Below are 12,184 nucleotides of genomic sequence, written 5' to 3'. Positions count from 1 at the left end.
CTTCCTCCCTCCCTCCCTCCCTCCCTGCTTCCCTCCCTTCCTCCTTCTTTCTCATGAAATGTCAGATCTTTGTTGATAAGCTTCTCCTGAAATCTAATTTTTTTCTATATGCAATATAATATTAGTTTCAGATATACCACACAGTGATTTGATATTTGTGTACACGACGAAATTATCGCTATGATAGGATTAGTTACCATTTGTCACTACACAGTTATTTCAATATTATTGACTATATTCCATACATGATATCCCTGTGGATTATTTATTTTATAATAGGAAGTTTGCACCTCTTAATCCCTTTACCTATTTCACCTGTCTCCCTTATCCTTCTCTCCTGTGGCAGCCACCAGTTCTCTGCATTTATGAATCTGTTTCTGTTCGGTTTTGTTTGTTCATTTGTCTTGTTTTCTAGCTTCCACACATAACTGAAATGATACGGTGTTTGCCTTTCTCTTTCTGATTTATTTCCCTCAGGATAATACCCGCTGGGGCCATCCATATTGTCACAAATGGCAAGATTCCATTCTTTTTCTATGGCTGGGTAATATTCTTTTGTTTGTACGTGTATATACCACACTTTCTATACCCACTCTTCTGTAGATACACACTTAGGCTGCTTCCATATCTTGGCTATTGTAAATAGTGCTGCAGTGAACGTGAGGGACACATGTATCTTTTTTACTAGTGTTTTCCTTTTCTTCAGGTAACGAAAGTGGAATTGTTGGATTGCATGGTAGTTCTGTTTTGTGAGGAACCTCCATACTGTTCTCCAGCGTGGTTATACCATATATACTTTCATATATATGAAAGATCTTTGTTGATAGACTTTCATATACTTTCTTTCTTGACCCAGGACCTTTGCCCAGACTGTTCATTCATTCTAAAACATTCTTTCTTACTTTCCTTTTTTCTTTTTAAATATGATTGATTCTTGTTCATATTTCAGGTGACAGCTTTAATGTCAGCTTCTTTAGGGCAGCCTTGCTTGACCTGACTTCTCTCCTGTAGGTAAGATCTCCTTAGTTTTATGTACCATCACAGCTTGCTCCTGTCCTCTTGATCATGCTTCTAATAACTCAGGTCAAAATTTGTCCTGTCTGTTTATGGAGTGCTCACTGTGTGCCAGGTACTATCCTCAGCACTTTAAATATATCGTCTCTTTTTTAAAATAAATATTTAAAAAATTTTAAAATGTTTATTTATTTTTGAGAAAGAGAGCATGAAGTGGGGAGGGGCAGAGAGAGAGAGGGAGACACGGCATCCAAAGCGGGTTCCAGGCTCTGAGCTGTCAGCACAGAGTCTGATGCGGGGCTTGAACCCACAGACCAGGAGATCATGACCTGAGCTGAAGTCGGAGGCTTAACTGACTGAGCCACCCAGGTGCCCCAATATAGGATCTCTTTTAATTCTCATAGCCCTGTGAAGAAAGAACTGTTTACTATGACCAATGTATGTATGCATGTATGTATTTTTTAAGTAGGTTTCATATCCAGCATGGACCCTAACGTGGGTCTTGAATTCATAGCCCTTGAGATGAAGATCTGAGTGGAGATCAAGAGTTGGATGCTTAACCAGCTGAGCATCCAGGAGCCCCATGACCACATTTCATGTTGGGGAAACTGAGACATGGAGAGGTTAAGTAAGTTGGCCCAGGTTTCTCAGTGAATCCTTGGCTGCACCAGGGTTTGAACTGGTATCTGATTCCAGCATCCACGTTCTTCACTACTTTTTGCAGCATAGAAGGAAGAAGGGTAAGGCTGGAGAATTATGCAGGGGCCTCTCAGAGCAAGATGAGCCTGCTTTTTCCTGGCCACCTGACACTCAGAGCTTACCCCAGAAAACAGCATCATTAAACCTCATGCTAGAGATATGATGATTCGCAGGGACATAAGGGTTGAGTTGGTAAGCAAGTGATGAACTGGGGGAGGTGGGAGCAGATAGCTGCTCAGTGGTGGAGGGTTATGTCTCTGAAAGAAGGAGACATAGGGGCCTTGGGCTTCTCATTCTAACACAAAGTGGGAACCAAAGGCATCATATATATATATTTTTAAAAATGTATTATTTAGAAAAAAGTGTGGTTGTTGTAATTGGCTCAAGAACTACAAGGCCATTTTTTTTCTTTCAGGTAAAAATAGAAGTAGATGGTTCAGAGCTGGAATGGAAACTCAGCAACCAGGGAGCCAAACTCACTCTATTGTGCTGCTCTGCTTCCCTCAATGTGCAGCCTTTGTCTTGTGGCCCAAAATGGCTCTTCCCGCTCCCATCATCACATCCTACCTTCCAGTTTGTTGGAAAGAGGAAAGGGGAAGGGGAGAGCATGTTCTTTTCCTTTAAGGGAATGAGGGAATTAGGGATATTGTGCGTATCACTTCTCCTTACATTTCATTTGCCAAAATATTGTTCTATCGCCACACTGGCCTCTCTGGATTCTTCAAATCATCCTCAGCTTAGATCTTCCTTTTCAAGGATCTAGTGGTGTCCTCCTTCATACATGTCAAAGCCATAGCCTCCTGGTTTAATTCCTCAGACCACAGCTCTAGAGAATGAATGGGGATTTGAAGGGATCTCTGAGCAGGGATCCAGGGGACCTCAGTTCTAGCCCAAACCTGCTACAAGCTCAATTTGAGACCTAAATTTAATTGCTTCTCCTTTCTGGGTCTTAGCATCTCCTTTTGTAAAATGAGGCAATTGGACCCTTTCCCTCTCCTCTCCTTCTAGGTTCTAGAAAGTTCTTCAGCATTTTCCACAGAATTCCACGGGGTAACAACTTTGTTAGGACTGAGATGCTTACTCCCAGACCACCTGTGGTTATTCTGATCACTCAACTGTTTATTCCATCTTTCAAGCATTCCCTCAAGAGGTGCACCTTCAGGTAAACCTTTGTTGATGGCCGGAGAGTGTCACAAAAGATTCAAGTTTCCCCCAAACCCATACCCCATTCCGAGTGCAGAGAAACATAAACCTGAGCTGGCTATATGGCCACCAATGTAGGGATTACATTGCCCAGTCCCCCTTGCAGCTAAGCGTGGCCATATGAGTAAGCGTGGCCAATGGGAATGCACAGGACTTGTAGGTATGACTTTTAGGTCATACCCTTAAAGGGGAGGAACATACCCTTTCCTTCTTCCCTCTTTCCTTCTGCTGGCCACAGGTGTGAGGAGGGGCACAAGGTGAAAGCTATAGCAAGATAGTCACGAAGCCCCCCAGCCATCCTTCCTCCAGTCTTGGACTGCGTACCTGAAATTTTACCTTGCTACTCTGTTGTCCTGGGCTTATGTGCTTTAAAAATCACATCTGTACCCTAACAAATACGGAATTTAGTACCAGGAGAAGGATGTTACTGCAACAGAACTACAAATATATGACATGGGCTTAGCATAGTGATTTTCAATCAGGGACAATTCTATAATTCTGTCCCTTCCCCAAGGACATTTGGCAAAGTCTGGAAACATTTTAGATGGTCTTGAGTTGGAGGGAGATGTTACTGGCATCCACTGAGCCAAGGATGTTGCTAAATATCCTATAAAACACAGGGCAGCCCCATAATGCAAAGAATGATCTGGCCCAGGGGCACCTGGGTGGCTCAGTTGGTTAAGTGTCCCACTTTGACTCAGGTCATGATCTCACGGTTTGTGAGTTTGAGCCCCACATTGGGTTCCGTGCTAACCGTGCAGAGCTTGCTTGGGATTCTCCCTCCCTCTCTCTCTGCCCCTCCTCTGATCTCTTTCTTTCTCAAAAAGTAAATAAACACACACAAAAAAAGAATGATCTGGCCCAAAATGTCAACAGTCCCACCACTGAGAAATTCTGGCCTAGCAAGAAGTGGTGAGGACACATGGGTACATGCTGAAAAGCTGGTAACTCATGTTATGCTCTGATAAAACTTTTGATAAGGCTGTTAATTACAATGTGTGCAGAGCCTATAACTCTAGAGGAAATTGTTTTAAAATTTAGAATGTTGGAGTAGTGTGTTGACTGCTTCTTGCTGCTGTCAGCAAAGTCCTGTAAAAACAAGATGGACTCAGAATGTGCAAAAGCAGAAAGAGGAGAAAACACGACGAGTGAAAGAAGCCAGACACAGCAGGTCTCATATTGTATGATTTCTTTTACATGAAATGTCCACAACAGGCCAATCCATAGAGGCAGAAAGTAGAGTGCCAGGGGCTGGGGGAGGGGGTTGGGGACTGCTTAATGGTCATAGTGTTTTATTTTGGGGTGATAAATGTTTTGGAGCTAGACAGTGGTGATTGTTGCCAACACTGAGGATGTAGGAGATAAGGCTCTGCCGTAGGAGGGTTTGATGAGAGAGGCCGTCTAGAATCTTTAGGCATATTAAGCATATTTGGATGAATTTGTTGGCTTAAGTTATTTATCACAGATGGAACTGACCAGAAATAAACAGACTGAAAGTCTACTAATTTTTTGGGAGAAACCTGTTATTGAAAAAAATTATGTGTGGCTTGTGTCAAACAGCCTATGATTGTTTAAATCCCCAAACATCTTTGGCTCTAAGTTGATACTAGCAGGAAGTAAACTTTGAAATCTGTACCCTCCTTCCCCAAGGTTCCATTTCTTATGTCCACCTAAAATGTATTTTTGGAGAAAGATAGACAAAGAAGACCCTTACTGAAGCAAAGCAAGAAATCCTGGAGACAGTGGACAAGGAAATTTCTCCAAAAAGAAGAGTGAAGGAGGAAAGTGAAACTTTCTTTTTTTTTTTTTTTTAATTTTTTTAACGTTTATTTATTTTTGAGACAGAGAGAGACAGAGCATGAATGGGGGAGGGGCAGAGAGAGAGGGAGACACAGAACTGGAAGCAGGCTCCAGGCTCTGAGCCATCAGCCCAGAGCCCGACGCGGGGCTCGAACTCACGGTCTGTGAGATCGTGACCTGAGCTGAAGTCGGACGCTCAACCGACTGAGCCACCCAGGCGCCCCGAAAGTGAAACTTTCAATCTATCCTTAGCGTATCCAAATTTCCATCATGGCTAAATATGTACATTGTGTCATAGCCAGAAAAACACCTTGCATTCTGAGAAAACCACCCCCAAATTGTACCTTATCTTTTCTTAAACTGTTCAATGGTTTTGCTTAACAATCTTCAAATAGATTAAATATTGGACCCTGCGGTAGGCACCTTCTGACATCACTGGCAAGACTCCCCGCCTCTTGGTATTCACTTCCTCGTGTAGCTTGCTCACCTCCAGTGTGGGCTGGACCTAGTGACTTGCTTTTAATGAATAGAATATGGGCAAAGTGATGGGGTGTCATTTCTAAGATTAGGTTACAGAAAGACTGCGACTTTTGCTGTCTCTGACTTGTCTCATGTGCCTTATTTTTCACACGCTAATGCCATGAGTTGCCCTGTTGGGGAGACCTATGTGGCCAACAGCCTGGGAGGGAGGGACTGAATCTTTCTACAACTTGGTGAGTTCAGTCTGGAAGCAGAGCCTCTCCCAGGAGAGCTTCCAGAGGAGACCACAGCCCCAGCTAACATCTTGCCTTCGGCTTTGTGAGAGACCTTGTAACAGAAGACTAAGATATGTTGTTTCAAACCACTGAGTGTTGAGGTCATTTTTTACACGGCAATAGATAGTGACTACAACCATATGTTGCTGACCCCTTAAAAGAAAACAGTGTATTCCTGATATTTTTGCAGTGTTGATCCCTACATATAACCACAATGAGGAACCACTCTGTCCCCCCACCAATTGGAATACTGAACAAAATAACCATACTTTTGTTGTGGGGTTAACTTTTATTTTTTTTAATTGAAATTCTAGTTGGTGAACACCTAGTGTCATACTGGTTTCAGGAGTAGAATCTAGTGATTCACCACTTACGTATAACGCTCGGTGCTCATCACAAGGGTTACTTCCCATCACCCATCTGGTCCATCCTTCACCCCTTTCCTTCCATCAACCCTCAGTTTGTTCTCGATCTTTAAGAGTCTCTAATGGTTTGTTTCCCCCCTCTCTTTTTTCTCCCCCTCCCATATGTTCCTCTGTTTTGTTTCTCAAATATCCCATTTTTGTGAAATGGTATGGTATTTGTCTTTCTCTGACTTATTTTGCTTAGCACAGCACACTCCAGCACCATCCGTGCTGTCGCAAATGGTAAGATTTTGTTCTTTTTGATGGCTGAGTAATATTCCACTGTATATATGCCATATCTTTATCCATTCATCAGTTGATGGACAATAGGGTACTGTTTTAGTTCTACGTGAGTCTTCCCCACGACAACATCCCTGGTGAATTCTAGCTCATGCTTAATTGCTTCTGGGTCAAGAGACTCACTACTTCACAAAGTCTCTCCCCCTTCCATGGCTATACATCTCTGAGAAGCAGAGTAGAATGGGAATGATTGCTAATAGATATGGGCTCTCCTTTTGGGGTGATGCGGATGTTTTAGAATTAGATACAGATGGTGGTTCCATAACACTGTTCACCAATTGCCACTGAGTTGTTCACTTAAAATGGCTAATTTTATGTTATGCGAATTTCACCTCCATAAAAAAAAACCTTGAGTTTCACCATTTATGGAGACCTTCCTATATAACAAGCACTGGGGAGGAATGGCATACAATATTGTCTCAATGAGTCCTCATAGCAGCCTGGTGAGAGAGTGCTTCTATCATCTACAGTTTTACAGGTGAGAAAATGGAAACTCAAAGGGGTTAGGCAGATTGCCTAAGAGGACACAGCTAGGAAGGATTGCGACCAGGTTTTCCTCTCTTCCCAGCTTCCTCTGCCAGTCTCCTAATTACTAGGCAAACTGGAAAGAGAATAAGGAAACAAGCAAAGTTGTGGTGAGCTGGAGAAGTACCAAGGAACCTTTCCATTTCTTTTTCTTTTTTTAAAAATTTTATTTATTTATTTTGAGAGAGAGAGAGAGAGAGAGAGAGAGAGAGAGAGAGAGAGAGGCAGAGACAGGGAGAGAGAGAGAGAGAAAGAGAATCCCAGACAGGCTCCACGCTGTCAGCACAGAGCCCCACGTGGGGCTCAAACTCACAAACTATGAGATCATGACCTGAGAGGAAATCAGGAGTTGGACGCTCAACCGACGGAACCACCCAGGTGCCTGGAAACTTTCCATTTCTAAAACTGAACCTTAAGTAAGACAAGGCACATAGAAACACTCTGCAAACTTTAAGTTAATCCATTGATTTGTTCACTGTTCATGTAACAAATATTTCCCCCATTTTTGCTGTGTGCCAGGTAGTGGGGCTACAGAGGGAATCAGACAGATAGGATCCCTCCTTGCAACAGGAGCTGTTGGTGTCCCACTCAAATCCTCCTGGCATCATTCCCAGGCACACTGCACTGGCCTTCCCAACTGCTAATGCCCGTGATTCCATGCCTGAGGGCTATCTCTGACCATTGAAGCTGGGTGTGTCTCCCCATCTTCCCAGAGCTGCCCTCAATCAATGATTGACTAGGGGTGGTGGATAAGCACCAGCTCCCTTGACCCTTGATTGGAGTAACGGAGATGCATGGTCTCCATGATTTCTGAGAGGTCCCCGGCAGGACTGAGCCTCCGTTGCTCATGGTGGTAGCTTATTTGACACCTGTTACTGGCTGCTTTCTCTCCCTGCATCACTGCCCTGCTTCTAACTTAGGGCTTCTTGGGATCACCTTCTTGATAATCTTCTTACACTTGAATTCTTGCTTTGAGGTCTGCTTCTAGAGCACCACACTAAAGCAGTACCCTCAGGGAGCTTACAGTCACTAGACTGTCACACACAAAGGATTCGAGGATTATGAAGGAAAAGTGCAGGGTACCATGGGCATGTGTGACTGGAGCTTTGACCTAGTGTATAGGGCCAGAGAAACTGAAGATGTTACACAGTAGAAAGGGTAGGGAGATAACTTTCTCTTCTTTTTTTCCTCTCAGTGCAGCTTGCGAGTTGCATTCTTTCTTTTTTAAAAAATGTTTATTCATTTATTTTGAGGGAGAGAGAGCAAGTGAGCAGGGGAGGGGCAGAGAGAGGGAGAAAGACAATTCCAAGCATCCTCCATGGTATCAGTGCGGAGCCTGACTGGGGCTCGATCCCACAAACCTCGAGATCATGACCTGAGTGGAAATCAAAAGTCGAACGCTCAGCTGACTGAGCTACCCAGGTGCCCCACAAGTAGCATTCCTAGAAACATCTTTATAACAAATGTTCTTAAGCAATGAAATACATGCTTTGCACATATGTATAACATGAATGGTATAACTTCCATTCGCTGATACAACACTTAAGAGAGAATTTTCTTTTTTTTTTTTTTATAAATTTTTTTTTTCAACGTTTATTTATTTTTGGGACAGAGAGACAGAGCATGAACGGGGGAGGGGCAGAGAGAGAGGGAGACACAGAATCGGAAACAGGCTCCAGGCTCTGAGCCATCAGCCCAGAGCCTGACGCGGGGCTCGAACTCCCCGACCACGAGATCGTGACCTGGCTGAAGTCAGACGCTTAACCGACTGCGCCACCCAGGCGCCCCACTTAAGAGAGAATTTTCTAAGCAGAAGCAGTAACGTGTGCAAATGCTCAGAGACAGAAGAAAGTTTTGTCTGTGAAAGAAACTGATAGGCTGAATAGTGCCCCCCTCTTACCCCCAAAGATGTCCATGTCCAAATCCCTGGAACCTGTGCATGTTACCTTACATGGCAAAACAGACCCTGCAGATGCACCAAGAATTTTGAGATTGGGAGATAATTCTGGATTATCTGGGTGGGTCCAATGTAATCACAGGGCTCCTTATAAGCAGCAGCCAAGAGGGTCAGGGTCAGAGGGAGATGTGATGACACAAGTAAGGAGTCAATCAGAGGGAGATTTAAAGATGCTGCTACTGGCTGAGGATATGGAGGAAGAGCCACAAGCCAAGGATGCGGGTGCCCCTAGAAGCTGGAGAAGACAAGGAAATGGGTTCTTCCTTAGAGCCTCCAGAGGAATTGTGGCCTTGCTGACACCTTGGCTTTGGCCAAGTAAAATCCAGTTTGGACTTCTGACTTACGAAACTGTAAGATCCAAATTTGCATTGTTTTAAGCCTCTAAGTTTGCGATGCTTTGTTACAGCAGCAACAATGAACCGATACAGAAATGAAAATGGCGGAACTGAAAAACACTGGAAGCAAAGGGTGGGGCGTGGTGGGGGAGAGTTGCCTGAGAAGGTGGTAGAGTAGGATAGGGATCAGGCAGTGAGGTCAGATGGATGTGGTCTGAATGGTTGTGTCCCCCCAGAACTCATATGTTGACCTCCAAACCCCCAAAGATAGCGGCATTAGGAGGTGGGGCCTCTGGGAGGTGATTGGGTCCTGAGATTGGAGCCCTCCTAAATGGGATTAATGTCCTTATAAAAGAGACCCCACAGAGCTCCCTTGCCCTTTCCACCACCTGAGGACGTAGTGAGAAGGAACCAGCTGTGAACCAGGAAGGGGGTCCCCGGGAATGTGACCATGCTGGTGCCTTGATCTTGGACGTCCCAGCCTCCAGAACTGTGAGAAGTAAAGTCTTGTTGTTTATAAGCCCCCCAGGTGTGCTATTTTGTTATAGCAACCTCAGTGGATGAAGACAGTAGGACTGTGTTCTAGGAGCCATGCGTGGTGGCGGCCACATGCCATGATGTGCTCTGGAGACTAGAATGCCCACACTGGCTGAGATATAGTTTGTGCATTCCAGAGAAGACAGCACGAGCAGGACCAGTGAGGAAGTTGTCAGAAACCATCCAGGCCAGAAATGATGATGCCTTGGACTAGAAGTGGAGGAGTGTATGGGGCAGGGGACGGAGAAAAACAGACAGATTTTAAAATTATTAGGAGGAGGGGCACCCGGCCAGCTCAATCAGAAAAGCATGTGACTCTTGATCTCGGGGTCATGAGTTTGGGCTCCACACTGAGTGTGGATATACTAATAAAAATAAACTTAAAAAAATTATTAGGAGGAAACTCAACGGTGTGTTTGATTGCACAATACATCTCCCAGGGCTCAGCGGAATCCTGGCCTCAGTTGATGCTACTGAATTACCTCAACTGAGTGACTCGGGGATGTGCCCGATATCTAAGGGAGAGGTTGAAAGGCTTTCGTGGATCTGAGGCACTTTCATCCGGGGGCCCCTCCCCTCATAAAAAGAAACTTCAAGAATTATTTGACAACGGCATTGGTGTAACTTGTGTGAAGTTCCCAGAGTAGTCAAAATTAGAGACAAAGTAGATGGTGGGAGCTAGGGGCGGGGGGAGGAGTGATAGGGAGTCAGTATTTAATGGCGACAGGGTCTTGGTTTTGCAAGATGAAAAAAGTTCTGGAGATGGATGATGGTGATGGCTGAGCCCCTATGGGAATGTGTTTAATGCCACTGAGCTGGGCGCTTAAAAACGGTTAAGCCAGTAAATTTTGTGTTATGCGTATTTTACAACAATAAAAAAATTTGAAATAAAACTCTGCATTGGTATAAAAATGATATAATCCAGACTGGATTTATAGTTTCAATCATTTTAATTTTAATATTTATAATGTTATATATTATATGGTATATACTATAAACTATTGTCTATAGTATAAATAACATGTAATGTTATGCATTCTACATTCATACGTTTTTTTTTTTTTCTGACTTTAAAAGAAATTAAAGTGAAAATATTTTCATGGGTCTCTCCATTAGTGTCTGCTGTGGCCAATGCAGAAGTCAGCCCCGGGGAAATTGGCAGGAGGGAGAGGGTGCATTTCCAACATTGGTGTGCCACAGGCATCCCTGGGAAACTCATTAGAAAAGCGCATCCCCAGCTTCTGTGCCCTGAGGTTCAGATTCTGGAGGTCTGGAATGTGGCCCCCCAAGGTGGCATTATTGACAGGCATTATTGACCGTAGATGTTCTCATGCAGATGGTATATGGAGCTTTCTTCTGGGCAGTGGCATATCCCCTTGTAGACACATCCCACACTTAAAAAAATTTTTTTTTTAATGTTTATTTATTTTTGAGAGGGAGGGACAGAACGGGAGCAGGGGAGGGGCAGAGAGAGAGGGAGACACAGAATCTGAAATGGGCTCCAGGCTCTGAGCTGTCAGCACAGAACCCGACGCGGGGCTCGAACTCACGAGAGCCGTGAGATCACGGCCTGAGCCGAAGTCGGGCGCCCAACCGACTGAGCCGCCCAGGCGCCCCTCCCCACACTTTTTAAAGTCCAGACGTAACCTCTTGCCCCTTCTTGGAATCTGTTTCTTCATCTCTAGCATGGGATGATGACCCCCACATTATAGTGTCCCTGAGAGCCTCGCCGGGTGCCCATGACGTGACCTGCGGCAGCAGCTGAAATCTCAGTTCTGAGGCAACCTAGGGGGTTATGCGATCACTGTTGGGGAATAGTGGGTGAGCAGAGGTGACAAACCGGGGCTGTGTCAGGAAGGATGAGGGTGGCAGATGGCAACCCAGAGTGTGAGGCATTGTATGCAAATCAATGCTTGCATCCCTATGTAAGGTTTTGGGGTCTGGTGGATGGACAAAGCTGCAGCCAAAGGGACAATTCCCAGCCCCAGGAAGGATCTGCAAGAGCCTCAAAAGTCAGCGGGGTGACGGCAGCTCTGTGTCCCGGAGCATATATGGACCGCATCAATGGGTTTCCTTTCTCACTGGCTTCAACCAGTAGGGAACCCTGGCCAAGGGAGACAGGTGGGTAGGGGCATTTAAGTCCCCAGCATCCACATGACAGCACTGTAAGGCTGGCTGCCTTCGACTACCTTGTCCCTTCAGATTTAGGAGTGGCAAAGGCGGCTCTCCACAATTACCAGCACCTTGGTCCCCTGCTGTCCGTTGAGGTTTTCCTGTATCCTGCCTCCACCTTTGCAAATTCAGTGAATTCTCATTCTTTGTGGTAGTTATATTCTATACCTGTGTGTGTGTGTGTGTGTGTGTGTGTGTGTAGCGTTAATAACAGCAGCAAGTAGGGGCGCCTGGGTGGTGCAGTCGGTTAAGCGTCCGACTTCAGCCAGGTCACGATCTCGCGGTCCGTGAGTTCGAGCCCCGCGTCGGGCTCTGGGCTGATGGCTCGGAGCCTGGAGCCTGTTTCCGATTCTGTGTCTCCCTCTCTCTGCCCCTCCCCCGTTCATGTTCTGTCTCTCTCTGTCCCCAAAATAAATAAACGTTGAAAAAAAATTTAAAAAAAATAACAGCAGCAAGTGTGTGTGTGGGCGGGGGGGGGGGGGG

This window comes from Herpailurus yagouaroundi, unplaced genomic scaffold, assembly GCF_014898765.1.
Source record: "Herpailurus yagouaroundi ecotype Mexico unplaced genomic scaffold, PumYag 193, whole genome shotgun sequence".
In the NCBI taxonomy this organism is placed as follows: Eukaryota; Metazoa; Chordata; class Mammalia; order Carnivora; family Felidae; genus Herpailurus; species Herpailurus yagouaroundi.
The sequence above is the reverse complement of the archived record's forward strand: the minus strand, read 5'-3'. Positions refer to the sequence as shown.